Source organism: Oxyura jamaicensis, chromosome 3 (genome assembly GCF_011077185.1).
Source record: "Oxyura jamaicensis isolate SHBP4307 breed ruddy duck chromosome 3, BPBGC_Ojam_1.0, whole genome shotgun sequence".
In the NCBI taxonomy this organism is placed as follows: domain Eukaryota; kingdom Metazoa; phylum Chordata; class Aves; order Anseriformes; family Anatidae; genus Oxyura; species Oxyura jamaicensis.
Window position 1 is genome coordinate 61357498 of NC_048895.1, and position 9818 is coordinate 61367315.

At 43.0% G+C, this 9818-nt stretch overlaps 1 protein-coding gene across 2 annotated transcripts in view; it reads right to left on the minus strand.

The window, feature by feature from the left end:
* The window catches only part of TMEM200A (transmembrane protein 200A), a 59278-nt gene extending 50235 nt beyond the window's left edge, over positions 1–9043 (minus strand). Inside the window, exons 1-2 of one of the 2 annotated variants that reach the window (XM_035322272.1) lie at positions 8296–9043; positions 6613–6782 (exon numbers count right to left, since the gene is read on the minus strand). The gene's annotated coding sequence lies outside the window, so the exon portion shown is untranslated. The remainder of the gene's footprint in view (positions 1–6612; positions 6783–8295) is intronic. The other variant, XM_035322274.1, reaches the window with a different exon arrangement.
* Positions 9044–9818: the final 775 nt, after the last annotated feature.

The following is a 9818-nucleotide window of genomic DNA, read 5'->3' on the forward strand; positions in this document are numbered from 1 at the left end:
CTTTTGTTCTCCCTTTCCTTCCCCATTTTCTCCAGAAGATGCTTCATTAACTGGAAAAGAACAATTACTGGTTTAGGAAAGAAAGCTTGGAACTAAACTCCACTGAAGTCCATCTCTTCAACCACAAGGTTTAATAAAAGCATGCTTAATCTGAGGTTGTTGTGGATACTGACTTCTCACAGAATATCAGGCAACGTGTTAGGCCTACCTCCAAAGCACTTGACATTCAGGGATGAAAATAACCTCCTCAACTCAAACCTGAAAACCATGCAGGGCAAGCCTTATTCAAAACCAAGCTTTGTTTAGTAACAATTAGAATAGCCTATGCAAGAGCGAAAGAGGTTTCTCTGGGATTAGGTCTAAAACCTGTAAGAAAGAACTGCAGAAACCATCTCCAGGTGCTTCCTTTGGACTTTGCCTTCCTGAACACAGGTTAAATACCTAATGTCATGTACACTGATAAAAATGGCCATAACAAAAAAGGTTAAGTATTCTCAAAATTCTTTAGAGAAGGCAAGAAAAACAATGAACTTCATATGTCACAAAGTCATGTCACGATGCACAATAATAAAGCATTTGGACGCTATGAAGGCAACGTAAGAATACACCGTTAAAAATATCTATAAAATGTTAACAGAAAGTTACACTACTCCACCTGGTTGCAGCTTCTCATAGGCTAATTCTGACTCTGATAATTGTACTTCTTTTACAAGAATTATATAATCTATACAACAGCATCTAATCATAATCTCCATATTTCACAAGAAAAAAAAAATCTGAATAAAAAAAAAAAAATCACAGTATTAAGAACCAAGATGAAAAAGAACCATAGTCTTAGCCATAACCTATTTTCCATTACCATTTCAACTCTACAGCCAAGAGGACAATGAAAAAATACAAACTGGAGTGCTGCAAAACACAGCATCTTAACCCCTAAATGTTTCTGTGTTTAACTTCATTGGTATGTGTGTTGTTTGTAAACTTGGATTGGAAAACAGTGACTTGCATCTTTCTAATATCACACAACCTATTGAACTATTTTCCAGCAGCATACATAGGACCTTGCAGATATTCCACCATGGTCACCAGTTAATGAGGCCATGTCCTAGGAGAATAAAACCGAGTTAGAAAAAGAATGGAAATAAATTCAGCATAGGAGTCTGCAAAGTAATTTGGAAATAAATTTCTTCCTGGCAAAGAGCAAAGCAAACACTTTGTAGTGGCCATAAGAAGAGTTTGGGGAAAGCATTTTTGCATTGAATTATCATGAATTGACCCTACAGCTCTAAAAGTTTGTGAATTGTATTAACAACCAAGCCACTGGCTTGGTTATTACACCCAAATAGAGTCTGTTAAGCCTCTGGAAGCCATTATTATTAATACTTTGCCAGTCATTTTTTTACCAGGCTATTATTACAATGCTGATAATCGTTACATTAAGGAACTGTCAGCTGGAGATTTATTTTGTGTGCAAATCTGAACTTGTTCAGTAAACTTCTTGTAATACATTTGGAAGTCTGGTTCCCCAGTATGTTCCACCAATTCCACATATTTTGTATATCTAAGCATAAAGCAAATAACCAGACCACTCTGGTTGGTATCACGACTAGAGAACCGGCTTTTGCCTCAGTAGTTTACTATTATAGACATCGTGAAAACATATTGGAAAGGAAAATCTGTGCAAGTATGGCAGCTAAGTACTCACTTGAATAAATGCCATTTAATTTGACATTTTGAGGGCAGTCCCCATTGTGCTTATAATGCTCGCTAGTCTTCTATATGACAGTGACATTACATAGATCTGCATGGTGGCAACTTTGGGGTTCAAGGTACTAGTCTGATTATAAAAACAACAGCTCACCTTACTTGCAGGTACTTCAAAATGCAGTAAAGTGCCCCACTTAGTAGTTTCTATCTTGGTAAACATGCTATACTCCACAGTTCCCTTTCTTTTTATATCTATGTTTGAACAGATTTGCTTATAGTAGAGCTTCTCTAAGAACTGTTTAATGTCATTTTTGCAGACTGGTGTATTTTGATACACAATGAAGACAAAATAAATCATCTAAAATGCAACTTAGGGAGACAAGAATTATTCTCTTCATTTTCCAGTTCATTTTACAAAGTCAAAAGATGGGAATGCATCACAAAGGAAGCACCACCATGTTTTAAACATTCTGTTTATAGTGTGAGCCTATTTCAGTCTGCATTACTGAACGTAGCATCATTCACCTTTAAATATGCAGCTTATTATATCTCATTTTTTTCTGCCTTAATCTTTTTTCAATTTATATTTTGTCATTCATTTTATTTTATTATTATTATTATTATTATATATTCCCCTCTTTTTTCCCTCCTTCCCACACCACCTGCTTTCTTCTTTCTTCTTTTCTTCTCTCTTACTTGTCATATCACTTCTTCCTACAGAAACATAGTCAGACCTCAGGTGAAACAAGTCAACTGTTAAATACACAGTCACTTATAGCAAGAAGTACACACCTGCTGAATCTCACACACATCAGGTTTATTCAATTGACTTTGAACAACCCTACTGTGACATCCATGTCTCCAGGACAACATGGTTCCTTGGTGCATCTCTTATTCTGAGTTCAGCAGGTTGCCTGACACATACACTGCATATGTCTAGCACAAGATGCTGCAAAAGCGAGAAGCTACAGCAGACAAGTTGTGTACACCTTGCCTGCTCCAAGGAACAATTCTTTAGGAAAACACATTTGCTGCAGCAGAATGCTGACCCAACACATGACACTGATTTCATCCATCTTCTTGAAGTAATACATTAAACGTGCATCTCACTACAGTGTCAAAACATGCCAAATTTCAGATTTAAGCAAAAGATCGATTGTGTCTGTGCATGTATCCATGCAGTTACATGAGGAATGTACTGAAAAATTTCAGTAACAGGATCAAGTCAATGACTAGACTAATATATGATTCCTTGACAATCCTGCCAACTCATACGAAAAGCACAAACTACCAATATGAATTCTTCATTATGAGTTTTCCAGTACACAGAAAAATGATATAACATCTGAATAACTCTAAGAGCTATTCATTTACCTGTAGTTTCTCACACTGAATCACAACAAATTATAAATAGATGCTTTTCAGTAATGGTGTGTATAAAAATTGAATAACTGGACCTTTTTTTTTTTTTTTTAATATATGGCAACATATCTTTTTGTGTATGTTTTGCATTTTAGTATGTGATATGCCTTTGTTACCTTATGGTACACAAATGAGAGAAAAGCCAGTGCTTTAAGCTTCAGCTTACACATGCAACTAGATTGATGGGCAAGTTGTGGTACAAGTAATGTCATTTTTTTATTCAATACATAGCAAAATGTAAGTGATAAAATTAATTAGATACAAATTTGTTCTTCAACAATAGGCATCTGATTACAGATAAGTGGAGCCATTTATTCAGATACACTCAGATGGAAAATGTTGGGAAAAAATCAAATTCTATTACTGTTATCACTATTACACCAAATTCAGTAGAACAAGTGAAGTTTTTTAATTGCCTCCTAATTAATCTGCTTTGATAGTGGTTCATGTTCATAAAAATAAAAATTACTTCTGAAATTCCCCCCTTTATTGGAAGAAAGTAGTCATTTTAAAGCTCTAAAAAGCTTGTTTTGATTTCATATACACTCTCTGAGTTAGTGCTACAGATCCCAGCACATCACAGGCATCAAAGTGGATACATCTCTTACTATAAGTTAAAGAATTAAGTGCCACTAAAGAACTGCTAGAACTCATAGGCTATTAGTGCCCAACAGTATCAATCCTTCATTGAAAATATTCTTCCCATGTTACAGCTAGAATGAATTATAGAAATATGCAGTTTCAACATCCTCACATTTTTAGTGATGGCTTTTAAAATAGTAGCACCAGGATGCTCAGTCTTTGTGAAATAGATAAAGAAAAAAAAAAAAAGAAAAAGTAAAAAAAAGTAATCAGAAGAGATTTTTCTCTTCTCCTGTAGTTCTTCGTCTTTAAACTAGTTGCAGTGAGAAGTAGCTTACACTATATTTCACATCACTTGTGATTTTTAAAATCTGTTTGGTTAGGGCATGTATCTGAAGTTAAAAGGATCAAATCTTAGCTTCTCTGATTCAGTTAGAGCTTCATCATTTATTTAAGTGGGATAGACATAACCAATGTAGAAGATACAGTTTGTTTCTACTTAAATTAATTGGAGGAAAATGGTCACATGTCCAACAAAAAGAACAATTGACTACAGTTCCAGTGGGATGGAAATAATAATATGTTGATATAAATGGACACAAGAAAGGAAGTCTTACAGTCCTCATTACAATTCTTGGAGGCTGTGCACAAAAAGGTCCTTCATGGTTTTATTTTCCTGGTACATTCTGGTACTATCTTTCCTGAAATCTCTGCTGGATGATTACACCTCACTGACGAAGATCCTCAGGTGTCCAGTTTTGGTCAGGTGGCTCTGCACTACTCTAGCACAATTCTTCGGGTACAATAACCTTTCCCAACATGAAACAGGGAAACACAGAGACAAAGACTTTGAGGAAATACAACCTTCCTTCTCATGTATTCTGCCCATTCAATAATTTTCAAAAAGACTCCAATGCTCTTTGAAATATTTCTGTCACCAAAAGATCAAAATAAGAATATTGAGTGATACAATCATTCTGTCAGTGCTGCAGATAAAAGGTTACAAATAGCTCTTTGTTACAGGATATCCATTTCATTTATATCTTACTGTACAAATAAATAAATAAATGGAAATTTTAAAAAATGCTTGATTTTTAAGGGAAAGCATGAAGTTAAAAAAAAAAAAAAAACAAGAAAAATTAAGTTTAAAATTATTGATCCTGTAATAAAGTTCTGATAGGAGAATGTAATTGCATTTATACTGTAAGAGATCAGTATAATCTGAATATTGCAGCACTATGTTCAGCCATCAGTTCCACCTGATCTGCTCCCGACAAGATTCACTTACTTTGGTAGGGGCTACAGATGCACTGCAGGTACTGAATTGTGTCACATGGAAATGGTTGGTGGTGGAATAGAGTAACAACCTCTTGCTGTACGGTCAGACCGCAGTCCCAGCAGGGAAGTTTACAACAACGCTTAGTCTCACAAACTCCACAAAGCGCAGGCACTCAGGAGCTAGTAAAACTAGTGTGTAGGATAACAGCTGTGCAAAACATCTGTTCAGCAATTTCATTCACTGACTTTGTCAGCATTTCACCTTTCCATGCAATCTACAGTCCACTTAATAAGAACCTAATTACCCCAAGATTGTGTGGGTGATGTGTTAGTCAGTAAGGGAGAAAAGCAGAAACTTTTCCTTACTCTATTCTTATTTTAAAATGAAAGCACCATGTCAAGCATCGTCTGAAAATTATTTTATTTTCTCTTGGACTTGGAAGGTATAGACACCTCTTTATTTTAAAACGTGTATGAACCTTCTAAGAAGATTTCCAGTTCTTAAGCTATCGATCGCAGTCTTTGAGGAACATAAAGGCAGTCATCCAGCTGGCAGCACAGGAAGCAACACAAAGATCCTGCTGGTAAACAGTCACCAAGAAGAACCTCCCTAAATCCTCATAACAATGTCATAGCTGGGGTGTCTTCCCACATCCATGAGATCACAGCTTCAGAAATCTTAACTACAATGTTTTTTCAAGTCCTTCTAAAGGCTTCTTTGTAGAACTGTAATATAAACATTACCTAATGGGATATTCTACCCGGCCTTCAGCTGTCTTTGTACAAGGGATAAGGCTCTCTTTTAGATCCTGTTTGCCTGCCTCATGCCAAGCATCTGAAATGCCTTCGAGTGTGGCTAAACTGGGACAAGATGCCCATGTTTTCACAAGTGATTCCTAGTTTAGTTGTCTTTGCACATTGGAAAGTGATTTGCTCTTTTCCCTTTGTTCCATTACCAGGAGATCAAACACCCATAGACTAAAAGTAATTTATCTGTTTACAAAGCATTATGGCACCAGGTCAAATGGAGACATCATCACTGTCTAGGAAATCAAGCTCTTATTTCCACTACATCTCTACTGCTATCATAGACTGCTATCATACTGCTATCAAGACTGCTAGCATTCTTCTGTAAAAAAAATAGGGAGCTCTTCATGATGGCAACACTTAGGTTTCATACTTTTTATATCATACCTCTGTCTGGTTTCAATGATTCTGCTGGGAGTTTTCACTGATTTTCATCATTTTGAATTTTTGGCTCCTAAAGCATACCGAACAAGCTATGAAAAGCAGTAGTCTCCTCCTGCTGTTCCATACATGTATTCTACTTCTTAACTCATTTTCACTTTTCATTTCCCCTTTTTGTTCACAGAGATGTATGAGTTGGTCAGGATCATACAACCCACAAGATGTGGCTGATGTGAATACCTGTGTATGGCACAGGTACTTTGTGTTTTATGCCTAGCGTTCACGGAAATGGAAGGAGAACACACCGAGAAACGCAGCTTGGTCCAGGAAGGGTCCAGTAACGCAGCTAAACCAGCAAACAGTTTCACTAAAGTTACTGCACCTATTGCTATATGCAATGAACTCACACCACAGATGGAGGTCGGCACTGCTTACTTGCTAGAGGGTCAGCATACATTTCAGTGCTTTGTCAGAGCAGGGCTTGCTTAGTCCATGCTTTACAGGATTAAATTCGGACAGCCCACGTTTTATAATCTGATTACAGAGCTTCCATAAAAATGAATTCTGGTCCAATTCCGGCGAGGTTGTATTGGGCAAAAATGTTTCTATACATGGAATAAATTAATTGTAGTGTACTGAACTCTCGCATCATTATTCCTTTTCCAACTTTCATTTGGGTCATTGTTGCAATCCAACAAAGGAGCAACAAATAAAACATGCTTCTATGCCAACAAAATAAGAATTATATATGATTTTATTTTCCAAATTGCTATTTATCTACCACATATCTTTCTCCACGAGGGTGCCTTTTTTTTTTCCTTGTGCTCAGAACAAAAATCTAATTGTACCTCATGTCTCAAATTGCTAAAAATTGTCTTACAATTATCTTCTAACAAGTATTTTGCTAGAAGTATGTTTACTGGTATCCTGAGAAGCACATTAAAATGTTCCATACTCAAAAGACCCTTTGACTTCATTATTAAAATAATTCAAGTTACATTCAACAGAAATCAAATTTTATGTTTAAAGTGCCTTTTTTTTTTTTTCCTACTTTTTACAAAGCAGTACAGAAACAACAAAAGGAAAAGCATGCGCTCTTTCTTTCTATCTGGGCACTTCTCTGGTTTCCATCACATAGATCGGAAGTATGGTTTTGTTAAAGAAAAATAACAGGAGAGTTGCCAGCATACTGATCCAGAAACGGGGTGAGCCAGAACACACAAAACGTTTGGTGCTGTAATTTCACTGAGCAATAAAGCCCTCCATCCTAACAGCATCATAAAGTGCAGGTCCGCTACGTGACTACAGGTTATGTTTTGCGGCTCGTCTTACACATAACGATGCTTTAGAAGAATACTTTGGCCAGTTTTCTTTATCATAACCTGCGTGAAACAAGACTGGCGGTGGTTAATGACAATCAGGTACCCCTCCTGCTGTCCCTGCCCCGCCGGACAGGGCAGGGACGCTGACCCAGGGACGCAGCGGGGAGGGCGGGGAGACACCGGGGAGGCTGCTCCGTGCTTCTGCCCCCCGAGGGAGCCCGGGGAGGACCCGCTCTAGCAGCGAGCCGGGTGTGCGTGCGAGGGAGGAGGGCATCCCCCTCGCCGTCCCCATCTGGCTCCCATCCTCCCAGACAATCCGCACACCACCACCATCTTCCCTCAAACAAAGCCGACTGAGCCCCGAACTTGGATGGCGATGAAGGCAACGGGGAAACTTCCCGGGGCAGGGGGGCGAAACCCGGTGGCAGCTGCGGGGCCGGGGCCGGAGCCGGGACGGGGGGCGATGGCAGCACGGAAAGTCCTCGGGAGCCGAGACCAGACAAAAGAGGGTGTAGCAGCTGCACGGAGAGAGGCAGCTCCAACACGCCAACTGGCTCCGCTCGGGAGGCACAAAGTCTATTTCTGGGAGGGGAAAAAATAAAAAGAAACAAAGAAAATACCCCCTTCCGTCCCTCTCCCCACCCTGCCCACCCGCCCCAACGCCGAGCGGGGCTGCCCGCGGCTCGTCCCCAGCCCGCTCCCTGCGGGGAGTTCGCGGCTGTGGGGCGGCGGAGAAAGGGGGTGTCAAGCTCCGGGGTGCCCGGCAGCCCCCCCAGCCCGGCGCCCCTCCGCTTACCTGCGGGGAGGAGAGGGGTCTCACGACGGGGAGCGCTGCGGGGCTGCTCCGGGGAGGCGGCGGCTGGCTCAGGGTGTGACCGGGCTCCCCGAGCTCCCCGAGCCCGGCCCCGGCGCCGCCGCCATCCTCGGCGAGACTCAGGCGGGGGCCGGCAGGCGGCGGGGCCGGGGCGGTCACTGCCGGCCGGGGGAAGACGCCCGGCGCCCGGGGGCTGCGCGCCCCCCCGCCGCCGCCACCGCAGGGCCAGCCGGAGGCGGCCGCCCCCTGCCCGCCCCGCGGCGACGGGCGGGTGCCATAGCAGCGTGGCCGCGGCCACCCCGGGAGGGAAGGGGGGGGGGGGGGACGTGGGTGGGTGGCGGCTCCCGGGCTGCAAAAAAAGGGGGGGGGGGGAAGGAAAAAAATAAAGAAAAAATAAAAAAAAGAACTTTGCCCGCTCCGCTGCGAGGTGCCGGGGCGCCGCCCCCGCCGCAAAGTTTCACGCGGCAAGCTGCCAGCTGCGGGCACGACTCCCTGAGGACGGCGGCCCCAGCCCCATCGCCCGCTGCTCCCCGCGGGATGCGGCCGGAGGAGGAAGAGGAGGAAGAAGCGGAGAGGCACCAGGGAGCCCGAGGCGGGACGGAGCAGGGAAGTTTCCCCTGTCCCCGGGGAAAAGCGCAGCCCCCCAGTGCTCGGTGCCCGGTGCCGGTGCTGTCCCCGGTGCCTCCCCGCGCCGCTCTGCCGCCGGCCCCGCCGGGCGGGCGCTTTGTAGGGAGCCCGGTCCCGCCCCGGCGGGCTGCGGGGCTCCGAGGCCGGGAAGGAGGAGCCGGCGGGCGGGGAGCGGCGCCCGGCGGAGCTCTGGGGGCTGTGGGGGCACGGGGGGCTCGGCAGTGGGGCAGGACACCCGAGGACACCCGGTCGACCCCATGTGAGAGCCAGGCGGGAGCACGGAGTGATTCACCCGGGTGGGTTTTGCCTCAGAGGCAATGACATTTTTATGATTCAGCTTTTTTTTTTTTTTTTTTTTTTTTAATTCTCTTATTCATTTTTTTTTTCCTCTTATTTTGGGGTTTTGTGGCTGCCCACCCACCCCTTGTGTCCAGCCAGGGCTGGCACTGTTTAGGTACCTGCTGCTCGCACCTTGCAGTCAAGCCAAGTAAAACCAGATGGGCTTGGGAGAGGGGGAGACACCTGCCTGCATGGGAGCTCCTCACGTTAGTAAGTCGGGCGTATCTTTTGACGAGAAAAAACTGTGCTTCGTTGGAGTTGGTAGCTGCTTTTATTTGATTTTCAAAAATTGACAGGACTTGGAAGTTACCATCACCTTTTCTTACAATTATTTTACCTAGCACTTCTCCTGAAAAGACAGAAAGCTGCGGAGCTTGGCATCGTCATACCTAAATTTACTTCAGGCAGCACTGTCCTGGAGATGCGTAGAAGCTCCTAGGAGCTTCCATCCACCCTGCAATAGGCCCTCAACTCTTATGTGCACTTCATTTATTTTTTGTGCTGTACAGTGCAGAGCATTTGTTAGTTCTCAGTGTTCA